The 12,807-nt window shown below is 42.0% G+C and overlaps 1 non-coding gene across 1 annotated transcript; it reads right to left on the bottom strand.

The window, feature by feature from the left end:
* Nucleotides 1-11,746: 11,746 nt before the first annotated feature.
* On the bottom strand, nt 11,747-11,853 carry LOC136215965 (small nucleolar RNA R71). The gene has a single exon (XR_010682966.1). It is a non-coding gene; the product is annotated as a small nucleolar RNA R71 (small nucleolar RNA).
* Between the last annotated feature and the right edge of the window lie 954 nt (nt 11,854-12,807).

Below are 12,807 nucleotides of genomic sequence, written 5' to 3'. Positions count from 1 at the left end.
ATAAAATGGCTCTGGCCATTGTCACCACGGCAATCCGCCTTAGGCCATACTTCCAGGCCCACACTGTCATAGTTCGCACGAATATACCCATGAGAAAAGTATTGCAAAAGCCGGACACTTCAGGGAGATTGATGGAATGGGCAATTCGCCTTGGAGAGTTTGATGTGCGATATGAGAGCAGGTCCGCCTTGAAGAGTCAGGTCTTGGAAGACTTTGTGAATGAATTCACCGAAGAAGGGGTGAATCCCCCTAAATCTTCTGTAGAGGAGTGGATGATGTACACGGATGGAGCTTCCTCAGCAGATGGAGCTGGTATAGGTATCGTGATCAAGGGCCCCCAATACATAAAACTACGGTACGCATCAAAGTTGGATTTCCATGCAACCAACAATGCCGCAGAATATGAGGTTCTAATATTGGGGTTGCGCCTGCTAAAAGAAATCACTCCCGAGCGGATCGTGATCTATAGTGACTCCAAGTTAATGGTCAATCAAGTGATCAAAAATTACGAGGTAAAAGATGATGTTTTGGCCAAATACGTGGCCGAGGTCAAAAAATTACTGGATCACCTCGAAGCTAAAGAAACTAAATGGGAATTGATCCACATGCCCCGAGGATCAAACACCGAAGCAGATCACCTAGCAAAAATGGCTTCCAGCGAAGAGAACTGGACAGATCCGCAATGTCCATTCGAGGTTAAAGCTGCTCCGGCCTTCGCCTCCGAGGAAGTATCCCTACTCACAACAGTAGAGGATGATTGGCGGATAGCCATTCGCCAGTATTTGTCAGATGGAGCTCTACCCATCGATAAAGAGGAGGCTCGGCGGATCGTTAGGAAAGCGGCATATTTCTCCATGATCAACGATTGCCTCTACAGAAAGTCTTTTAGCCATCATTGGTTAAAATGTATTCTGCCAGAAGAGGGACAAAAAGTCCTCAAGGAGCTGCACGAGGGATCATGTGGGGCCCATGAGGCATCCGCCTCCATCTTGAAGAAATCCAGGTTAGCAGGATTTTATTGGCCCACTACCGAGCTTGATGCACAAAAATTGGTGGAATCTTGCCATAGTTGTCAGATTCATGCAAATGAATCACACACTGCCAAACATCTCCAGAGGCCCATCATTGAAGGGCGACCCTTTGCCATTTGGGGAATTGACATCGTTGGACCATTTTCTCCTACTCGTAGACAAAGGAAGTACGTGGTAGTGGCAGTAGATCACTTCACCAAGTGGGTAAAAGCCGAAGCTGTCTCCTCCATCACTGCTGAACGAATGGTGGAATTTGTTAAAGACAATATCGTGGGAAGATATGGCGTACCCCACACAATCATCACTGATAATGGAATGCAGTTCAACTGCGGCGAGTTCAAAACTTTCTGTGAGAAATTGGGCATTTTTAACAGATTCGCCTCCGTTTATTATCCTCAATCCAACGGTATGACTGAAGTTACGAATCGGACAATCTAAAAGGAATAAAGAAGAGATTGGGGGAGCATGATAAGAAGTGGGCGGATCAGTTGACGAGCGTCTTATGGGCGTATCGCACCACTCCTAGAACGGCCACAGGAGAAACACCATTCGCCCTCTCTCATGGTGTAGAAGCTGTAATCCCAGTTGAAATACTGGTCCCAAGTGATAGAGTTGCATTCTATTGCGAGGAGGACAACAACCACAGATTAAAAGAGAGTCTTGATCAAGTGGACGATCGAAGAGACAAGGCATATGTACGTATGGTGGCATACAAGCAGCGGATCGCCGCTTACCATGACAAAAATGCCAAACTTGTAGACCTGAATGTGGGAGACCTCGTGCTCTGCAAAGCTGACAAAATCCAGTCTCGAGAAGGGAAGGGCAAGCTAGGGCTCACCTGGATGGGTCCATATCAAATAGTGGACAAGATTGGGTTCGCCACATTTAAGATTCAAGACATGGAGGGGAACACATTGCCACGCACGTGGCACCTCCAAAATCTCCGCAAATATTTTGTCAGAAAATAAAGTGTACATACGGTCTTGAGTACTCTTTTTCCTTTAGTAAGCTTTTTTCCCATGTGGTTTTTCTTATTAAAGGTTTTAACGAGGCTCACATGTAAGACCTGCTTGCTGTAATAAAGCATTTCTCCTATCAATAAACATCAATTGTTCTATTATCTATGTTCTTTTTAAAGTTTTTATTGCAGCAATATCAATATTCTAGTCTTAAAAAGAAGGGGGGCATCCAACGCTCTCCACATTAAAAAAGTACTGCTATCTCATAGCTACTTTTTCTCCTCAAAGATAGGAGAACAAATCTCATGGGCGAATCCATATCTGGAGGATCCCCATTCGAGATAGAGTTAAAACATTCCTTGGACGCAAGGACTTTACACTCTCGTACTCCCTTCCCAAGGAAGGGTTCACAAGTCCCACGGGCGGATCGCTTCACCTCAAAGATAGGTAGCAAGTTGATCCCCTAGGCAGCTTTACTTCCTCTGAAGGAATAAAACAGCTTCAAAACCTTCACAAAGGTTCCCGCTATGGAGTACGACTGGCCACCTACTTCACAAAATAAATCCTAAAACCTATTACTTGCATAGAGTAAACACAAAATGGTTGTCATAAAGGATTCAAAATTGTACTTAAGCTTTACACATACAGTTATACATTAATAGGAGCATCCTCCTTTACACTCGATTCCCCTGTTACACCCTCCAAAGGGGTCTCCTTTTGTACATCATTAGGTATGCCCTCAGGGGGAACCACTGGCTCCACAGAAATAATTCCTCCTAAAGGAATAGAACTGTCCTTTGGTAGCTCATCACTTATCTTCAAGGGAACTTCACTTACATCCGCAGTTTGAGGGATGACAATAGGCTTGCTTTCCTGGACGGATCCCTTCATCCATTCCCGAACACGATCCCGAATGTAGTCCTTGACATTTGGAGTTTTGCGATATTTAACAACTACATTCGGATCGGGAACAGCGAATTCCGGATCCGTAAAATCGATCTCAGGATATTCCAATTGGAAGTACGCCATAAGCCATTCACCATAGAAGAAGGCTTGCTCTCCAGCCATAAATTCGGCATCCGCTAAGGCTTCTTCATGCTCCTTAGCATCCACTTCAATCTTCTCCTTCAACTGTCGGATCTCAGCATCCTTACGGGCGGATTCAGCATCTTTAAGAGCAAGAGCTGATTCGGCATTCGCCTTCGCAACCACATCTTCTTTTTCCAACCTTTCTATGGTGGCCTTATCCAAGCTCAGCCTCTGCAACTCGTAAGCGAGTATACGCCTACGAAAACAAACAAAAGCTTAGTTGATATTTATCCCCAAAAGAAATTGCCTAAAAATCAAACGTATGGTTGAGAAAGCACTTACGGACAGAAGCTCCTTTTTCCCAAGTTGGATGTTGGCAGGTCCTGAGATTAGATTTTGACTCTCTCGAACTCTGCCTAATTGCCCAAGAGCTTCATCCAGATCGTTGATTACCGACTCATTCTCCAGGGATCCCTCATCTCCATATTTAGCGGCCCAATAACCGCCCAAATCAGGTCTCGCCATCTACACCGTAATCTCCAGGTCAGAACCTAAAATTAAGATGTAGAAAGGAAAAACAAGTAGAGCAATTTACCTGTTCCTTGTTCGACGAAGGTATGGCGGATCTCAAGGCATCGGCCATCAACTTTTGCCCGGCCGGAGCGGTGTATCTCTGCTTCTTCTGCGGCGGATCGATTGCTGGATCCGCAACACGTTTTCCTGCATTCTTTTGAGGCTCCATCGCCTGCGCCTTCCTACGGGCCTCCTCCTCCTTCATCTTCTTACGCATCTCTACAAGAGCGTGATTGGCCTTAGATACACCCCTGTCCAAGAAGAACAATCAAATAATCAAGGTTTAAAGAAAATTAAAGTTACCTTGATCAAATTGAGCAATCTTGGAGTAAAGTGAACTTGTCTCCATCTCGGTGTATCAAGGGAATGTCGTTCATCATAAAGTCTAAAGCATCGGCGTATGTCCAAGCATTCGCCTTAACACTCTTCATGAGATCCGCCATAGCCTCATCGCTATCCGTCATTATTCGCATGTCACCCGCCATGTGTAGAGGTCTGGCATTCCAATATGATGGAAAGCCTAACGGCTCATTCTCCTTGATCTTCACATAAAAGAACCTCTCATCCCAGGAGTGGACATTCGACATCTTGCCACTAAATGGCGAATAAACTCCAAATTTAGCAATGGTAAAAAATGACTCAGACTTTCGTTTAGAAGGTTTATGAAAGGTTCGGAAGACACGTGGTGTACACACTACGCCTAGATTTGAAGCTAAGTAGTAATCCAGAGCCAGATCTAACCAGCCATTGGGGTGCAACTGACAGGCAGTGATATCAAAATAAGCAAGGATATCCGCCATCATCTTTGGGAGAGGTAGACGAAATCCCCTCTCTACATGACTACTATACACGGATAGATATCCACGTGGCGGACAGGCTGGTCGCTGATGGGCATCTGCCAGTTGGGTTTCATAATTTTTAATCCACGGAAAGCGATCCGCCAGGCTCGCTAGATCCGCAGAGCTCATACGAGATGAATTGGACTCTGCTCGGGGATTCTTTTTCCTAGGTTGGGCAGAAGAAGAGGCCATTGTCCCCGAAAAACGCCTAAAATCTACGGCCGGAGCAATACCGGTGGCCGAAGTAGAAAGAATTTGACTCCTAGTGGAACGGGTTCGATAGCGATTACACACCGAGTTACGCAATTCAGCTAAATCGGAGCTAACTGTGTCCTCGGAGGAATATGAATTTCCCGATGACGAAGTGGTCCAACTAAAACTAACTACAATTTCAAGAGGAGGGGTCAAATTAAAAAGCTCAGAGGTTGATCTAGAGGATGAGGAAGAACTCCTAAACATTCAGGAAAAATAGAATGAGAAAAGATGAACTTACATGTAAGCGAAAGCTTTGAAAGAACTCTGAAACTCCCAGGAAAAGCTTCGAGCAACGAAAAGGTAAATGGAGATGAAATGGGGAGAGAGAGAAAGAGAATGAAGAAGAAGGAGTCTTCTCTTTCCTTGGACAGTACGCCCGTTACACGTGTCACTCTGCGATTGGCATCGAACAGAGTGCTCATTAATGCAGGTAATCATGACGGCGCGCAGAAGCTCAAAAGCCCTAAAGGACTTTAAGGGAACTTTGGGGGGGATTCTGATAACATTGGGATATTATCCCGAGGACCAAAAGGGATATTCACCTAAAGAACGCCACGTATTGATCCTCCAAAGAGATCCGACTGGCGGATCACCAAGGTCCCATCAAAAGATACCCGCCAGAGAACCTATGAGGCGAATCTCCTTGAACACTCATTCGCCATTAGAACGGCTGGGCCGACCTGGCCATAAAGACCATTAATGAGCTATCGATTAGCTAACCGCCGGCTTAAAGGTAACTTGTAACCGCCATTAATGGAACATTAATGGAGACTTTCTAGTTACTGAAAGTTACAACTTTCTAGCTATACATAGCCCACGTCTCAGGCTATCAAGGTACACATTCACTTACCCTTTATCAATTCAGTTTGCTCTCCTATTCTTCCTTACTAACTTTGGCATCGGAGCTTCCCCTCGTCGAACCCAACGACGCCTCCACAGGGACGGAAGTTAATCAGAATTTCTCCGCGTGTCATCAGTAGAGTGATGTCTTGAGCTGGTTGTGTTTCAACAATCTCTGCAGGTATAGATTGGTCAGTGAAAACAATTTGAGTTTCGCTTTTACCTTTGGTCAGCCCTTGAGGTAGTGACTCAGCGGTTGTTTCTTGGTCAGCGGGTGCTGAGTATGGATCATCCTCAGTCAGCTGCTTGTCTTTTCCTGCAGGGTTAGTTTCATCGAACTCAACGTGTACTGACTCTTCTAAGACCTGAGTTCGTTTATTGAAAACTCTGTATGCTTTGCTGTTTATTGAGTAGCCTAAAAAGATAGCTTCATCAGCTTTTGAATCAAACTTAGCAAGGATGTCTTTAGTATTTAGAATAAAACATTTACAGCCGAAGGCCCGAAAGTATCCAATGTTGGGCTTTCATCCTTTCCAAAGTTCGTAGGGAGTCTTCTTTAATATGGGTCTGACTAGAGCCCTATTAAGTATGTAGCAAGCTGTGTTGACAGCTTCTCCCGAAAAGTACTTTGGAAGCCTATGCTCACTCAACATTGTCCTAGCCATTTCAACCATGGTTCTATTTTTCCTTTCAACAACCCCATTCTGTTGAGGCGTTCTAGGAGCAGAGAAATTATGGTCAATGCCGCTGGCTTCACAGAATTCAACAAACTGTTGGTTTTTGAATTCTCCACCATTATCACTTCGGATGTGAGCTAACTTTAGGTCTTTATCATTTTCAAGTTTTCTTACTAATGTTGAAAATGTCTCAAAGGTTTCATCCTTGCTACTCAGCAAGATGACCCAAGTGTACCGAGAAAAGTCATCTACAATGACCAAGGAAAATCTCCTACCACCCAAGCTCAGCGGCTGGACTGGTCCGAAGAGATCCAAGTGTAGCAACTCAAGTGGACGCTTGGTAGAGACAATGTTTTTACTATGAAAAGATGTTTTAGTTTGTTTTCTAGTCTGACAAGCATAGCATAATTGATCCTTTTCGAACTTAAGTTCTGGCAGTCCCTCAACTAATTGTTTTCTTGCTAATTTGGCCAGGAGGTCCATGCTTACATGACCAAGTCTCCTGTGCCATAGCCAGGAATTTTCTTCCTTTGACACTAAGCATACATTTTTTGAAAATTTCTTTTCCAAATTTAGCATAAAGACATTGTCAATACGAGGGGCAGTTAAAATCAATTCGTTTGTTTTCCCCTCGAGTATTTTACATCCAGTGTTATCAAATATAACTTTTCTCCCGTTATCGCATAGCTGAGCTACGCTGAGTAAGTTATATTTAAGTCCACTAACTAGGGAGACTGACTCAATAGTAGGATTACCACCAACGGTTCCTGACCCTACTATCTTACCCTTTTTGTTGTCTCCGAAACTTACGCTTCCACCTCGTTTATGCACAAGTGTGATGAACTGAGTTTCATCACCCATCATATGCCTCGAGCATGCGCTGTCAATGTACCACATTTTTGACTTCTCAGCACACCTCAGGCTTACCTGCAATATAACTAGTTATCTTTAGGTACCCAAGTCTTTTTGGGTCCTTGTTTGTTAGGCTCAGCAGGTAAAGCATCATATTTAATCTTATGACGACACACTTGGACAGTGTGTCCATTTTTCCCACAGAAGTCACAACTGACCTTCTGTTTGGGATATCTCACTGACTGGTCAGCACCCCAGTGCTGAGCATGCTAGCACACCTTTGTGGTGTGTCCCTTCTTCCCACAGAAGTCACACTGGACATTCCGCTGAGGATTCCATCTCTGCTGACTAGTACTTCGGTACTGAGTGTTCAGAGGAATATTTCTTTTATTCGGAACCTTGAGTTGATTCTGAATAGATGTGACATCCTTTCTCAGTTTCTTAGAATCTGATTGGACCTCAGAGACAAACTTATGCATAGTTTCTACGTTGCTATGCAAAGTTGAGTTGTCTTGGAGAAGATATCGAAGGTCACTCAGTTTGACCTCTTCAATCTCGTCACATCGCCTGCTGAGTGCTCTAACCTTCTTATTACACTTTTTGATAAGTGTGTAGAGGTCACTCAGGGCATTTATCATTTCATTTCTGAGCAGGGGTAGTGATATTACCTCAGTTGAGTGTGCCTCATCATCAGATGCAACGGAGGGGTCAGCATGCTCAGAAACACAAGGCTCAGCAAGCTCATATGCCATGAAGCAGATCTTTGCTGACTCAGTGGCATCGGCTCCTGATGATGATGACTCATCACTATCACTCCAGGTTGCCACCATTGCCTTCTTGTTGTTCTTCTTTTCCTTCCTCAAGGTAAGACAGCTTGATTTGATATGGCCAGTTTGATGACATTCAAAGCATGTGATTGGATTTGAGCTGTCCTTCTTGTACTTGCTGTCGCTGGACTCAGCTTTGTACTTGTCAAACTTCTTGTAAGGCTTCTTTGAATACTTATCATTCTTTCTGAACAACCTTTTCATTTTTCTAGTGAACATGGCCATCTCTTCATCGTCTGTTGAGCTCCCGTCAGTGGACTCAGCTTTCATGACAAGAGACTTTTGCTTCTTGTCCTCAGACTTCTCCTTCACCTCAAAGTTCTTCATTGAGATCTCATGGGTCAGCAAAGATCCAATGAGTTCATCATACTTGTAGGTGGTCAAGTCTTGAGCTTCCTCAACAGCAGTTTTCTTGGCTTGCCAGCTTTTGGGAAGGCTCCTCAGTATCTTCTTGACTTGCTCTTCCTCAGTAAAGATCTTGCCAAGTCTTTTGAGCTCGTTGATTATGTTTGTGAATCTTGAGTTCATTTCAGAGATTCCTTCATCATCATTCGTTTCAAACAGCTCGTACAACCTCATGTGATGGTTCACCTTGGACTCCTTAACTTTGTTGGTTCCTTCGTAGGTGACCTCCAGTTTCTTCCAGATCTCCTGCGCTGACTCACAACCTGAAATCTTATTGTACTCTGCAGCATCTAACGCACAGTGAAGCATGTTTATAGCCGAAGCATGATTTTGTAGCTTCTTGAGGTCATCCTCTGTCCACTTAGTCTCAGCTTTAACAACCATTTGGCCGTCAATAGTTTCAACAGGAACAAATGGGCCTTGGACTATAGAAAGCCATGCACTCATATTTGTTGCCTGAATGAAATTTTTCATTCTGTTCTTCCAAAAGGTGTAGTTAGACCTGAAGAACAGAGGGGGCCGAGTAATGGACAGTCCCTCAAGAAGAATCTGAGTTGTCTGATTTCCTGGGAGGAAACGAGTGATGTTCTCAGCCATTATGGGGATCAGCTCAAGATAGTTATATCTTGCTCAGTGAGCTTTTAAGCTCTGATACCATTTATTGGTCCCGTATAACGTGACAAGGTTAGTTCCAAGGGGGGGGGGATAGGAACTATTTAAAATTTTGTCCTTTAAGGCTGACTTCTTTTCTTTTAGAAAAGGTTTACACAGCGGCGCTAAGTAGATTTAAGACACAAGCTTAGTCAACTGGTGACTAACTCTGCTTCTTTCCTTGAGTCAGGAGATAGCACTTAAGTCTATTCCTGAACTCAGCTTCTTAGTGCACTCAACTCAGTGTCTATTCGTTACTTAGTCAGTTTTATAGCAAGCAATATATAAAGGAGTTTAAAGGTTAGAAATATGTTACTCAGCAGACATATCCTGGTTCGGCCTCTCCGCCTACGTCCAGTCCCCGGAACTCATTCCGAGCTTTTTGAATCCTCTACTGAGCTCTTTAAAGGTAGAGCATGAAACCCTTTACAACAGAAGCTGAGTATACAAGAGTACATTCCTCTATTCCTCTACTCACTCCTATAACTACCGCTGAGTACTATAACCGAGTACTCAGCCTCTCCTTTCTATTCTTCTAGAAATGATAAGTGTTTGTCCTAAGCAACAATTGCTAAGACACCTTAGATGAATAAAATCACTCTAGACTTTTGTTAAGCCCAAAATATACCTAAAATATCATTAGTAATTACATCAATATTGCTACGAATTTATGCTATTTATACCTATTTAGAATACTTTTACTCCCGAATATGTTTCTTTCATGCAAGGTACATAAATATTTGGTAAAATTCAAATAGGAATGAAAAGAGCTCGAAAACAGAAGAAAAACCCTACAAAAGGAGTCGAAGACGACAGAAATTAATAACGTCGAATCGAGGATGCGAACGAAAGCAAAAGAACCAAAAAACGTTCCGTGCCGCGACCGCGGCCCCCAAATTCACGGTCGTGACACGCGTTCCCCAGCTTTTCCTTCTTCCATTTGAAGACCAATTGATGCTCCCCCATTCTCGGTAGAGAATTTAATATTCTCGATACGAGTAGGAGTTTTTAGAAGCCTAGTTACACACTTTCATTTTCGACGAAACGCGATCGTTCGGGTGGATAAAGACGTCATTTCACAGTGGACACGATCCTTCGCAACGGATACGATCCTTCACAACGGACACGACACTTCAATCAAGACTCTTCAACATCTATAAATAAAGAGTTGATGGAGAGTTGATAAATAGTGTGATATGTGTAGAAGAAAGAGATTAGTATAGAATTTATGCAGAAATTCCGAGTCAAGTGATTCAGAAGTTAGATTTCGATTCTGTAAAAAGCAATATGATGTACACACATTGTTTACTAAATAATAACAAACTCAGTAGCGTTTAGACATTGTTCCAGTTTAGTTTACATTTTGGTAGTAGACCGACCCAGTCTCTATTACGAAGATTCAACGAGAAGATTGAGTAGAGGATCCGCCCCTGAGCCTGACAAACTCTAACGAAACCCAAGGAAAGGATTGACAACCCGTTCACTTGCAAGTCGTCGAATGTTTCCATGCTCCATGTTCTCTGTAAACTTGTATCAATTTATATTTCATCTAATAAAGTCTGTTCTATTCGATAGATTTTTATGCAGCACTTATGGTAACCAATCCACTAAAGTGACTACTGGTGTTTTCATTAAAACGTATTTAATCCAAAATCTTTACAAGGAAACTTTGTTGAACACTTATATTATTATCTCGAAAGAGTTTTAATTTGATTAAGGGCAACTATCCCGAAAGGGTTTTGTCATGTTCAAAGCCAATTAATTAGAGGTTCCGTCATTTATTTCATCTTTATAATTCGTACAAAGTTTAAAGTTGTTTTCTTTGCTTAATGCAAACAAATACATCTGTTTACTTTTCTGAAAAGTACTAAACGTTCCTATCTTGCAAATTCATTCTTAAATCAGAATATTTTCTAACGTTTTCATAATCTAATCTAATTCTCATTCTAGCAATTTGAAAACCAAAACCGATTAAACGATTTTTCCATATTATAAACCTAAAAGTAAATTTAACCGATTATAAATAAGTTTTGTTCGAAAAACGTTCCCTGTGGGATCGATATCTTTTATTACTACAAGCGTATACCGTGCACTTGCGGAAATCGCTCAACAAGTTTTTGGCGCCGTTGCCAGGGAACGCCAAAATTTTTGACAAAATTTTAAATTTTTCGTGTTTTATTACGAATCTAGGTTTATTTATACTTATTCAAACTTTTATATTTTATTTATTTTCAATTACTAACATATTTATTTTTCAAATTCTGTTTTGTAGGTAGTTTCGGTTCGTGCGAAATTTCAAGTTCATGCGCAGTTCTCGAAGTTCAGGCACGTCACCAGATCCTATTGACCCAGAAATTGAAAGAACTCTTAAAAAGAACAAGAAAGAAAAGAAAAAGAAAAACAACCCCAATAAAAACCAGAATTACCGAGCCAGAAGTTATGGCCACACTTATGGATTACGCTAGGCCAGGAGTGGCCGGTGTAACAAACAGTATAGTTAGACCCCAAATTAATGCACATCATTTTGAAATTAAGCCTGCGTTGCTTAATATGTTGCAAAATAATGTAACGTTTTACGGGTTACCTAACGAAAATCCTAATACCCATTTGACAAATTTCTTAGAAATTTGTGACACTTTTAAAATTACTGATGTAACTGTAGAAGCAATCAAACTTCGCCTTTTTCCTTTTACTTTGAAGGATCGAGCCAAAGAATGGTTAACTTCTATGCTAGCCGCATCATTTGCCACTTGGGAGCAATTAGCCCAAGCATTTTTATCAAAAAAATTTCCTTTAGCAAAAACCGCAAGAGTCATTAAAGAGTTAACATCTTTTTCTCAAAATGATAATGAAACTCTTTATGAGGCTTGGGAACGTTTTAAAGAACTTCAACGTTTATGCCCACACCACCAATTGCCCGCCGAACTTTTAATGCAAACATTTTACAATGGACTAAATCCTACAACTAGAGGTTCATTGGACGCTATGTCTGGAGGGTTGATGCGTAAAATCTAGGTGTAGAGCTTTTCTACGACAAAATGTATATTACGATGAATGTGCTATGACTATGGATGTGATCTTTATAAATGCTCTATCTCTACTAGACGCTACGACTACTTAGGGGCAAGTGTACCCCGTCGTATCAAGTAATAATCCGGTTAAGACCGGGTATCAAATCCACGGGATTTATAACTACAAGTATTAAACGACTCGGTTTTATACGTTATCTAAGCGGTGAATAATTTGAGGTTGGTGTGAGACACAACTACAAACTACTCCTAACTATAGGTGAGACATATTTACGGCACAAAAACTCTACGAAGTGATATGAATGGTGATAAGATATAAATACGATAAACAATGATACTAAATATATACGGTTAATGATTTAGTCTTGCAATGACGACTATGTGTAGTGTGACCGACCCGTGAAGTACTTAGACTACGTGGTTCCTAGTCAAGGCGTGTCTAATGCTCGGGATTAGAAATTAGGGCCCGTAAGTTCCGTGGCTTGTCAATTCCTACGGTTTTTGGTTTGTCACTTCCGGTAGGGCAACACCTATATAACCCCTAAAGATAGCCCGAATGGCGTCGGAAATCGTGTCCTCCTACACAATAATCAGTTATGAATATCAAAACAAGTAGCAAGTATCAACACATATAAGAAATAGAGATTGTGAATCATAAATTATAAATATGGAGAATGAAAATATAGAATACAACCAAGCCTAGTACATAGGAAGAGTACAAGCTAATTAGCAAGTGAAAAGGGAAGAATTCACCCTTGGAACTAGCTAACCGGACTCAAGGCCGTCTCTTAGGACTTGGAGGTGGAACTCTCGAGCTTGGTGAACGAAGGTGGAACGAAA

Source organism: Euphorbia lathyris, chromosome 1 (genome assembly GCF_963576675.1).
Source record: "Euphorbia lathyris chromosome 1, ddEupLath1.1, whole genome shotgun sequence".
Classification (NCBI taxonomy): Eukaryota; Viridiplantae; Streptophyta; class Magnoliopsida; order Malpighiales; family Euphorbiaceae; genus Euphorbia; species Euphorbia lathyris.
This window is presented reverse-complemented; position numbering and strand designations above follow the sequence as displayed.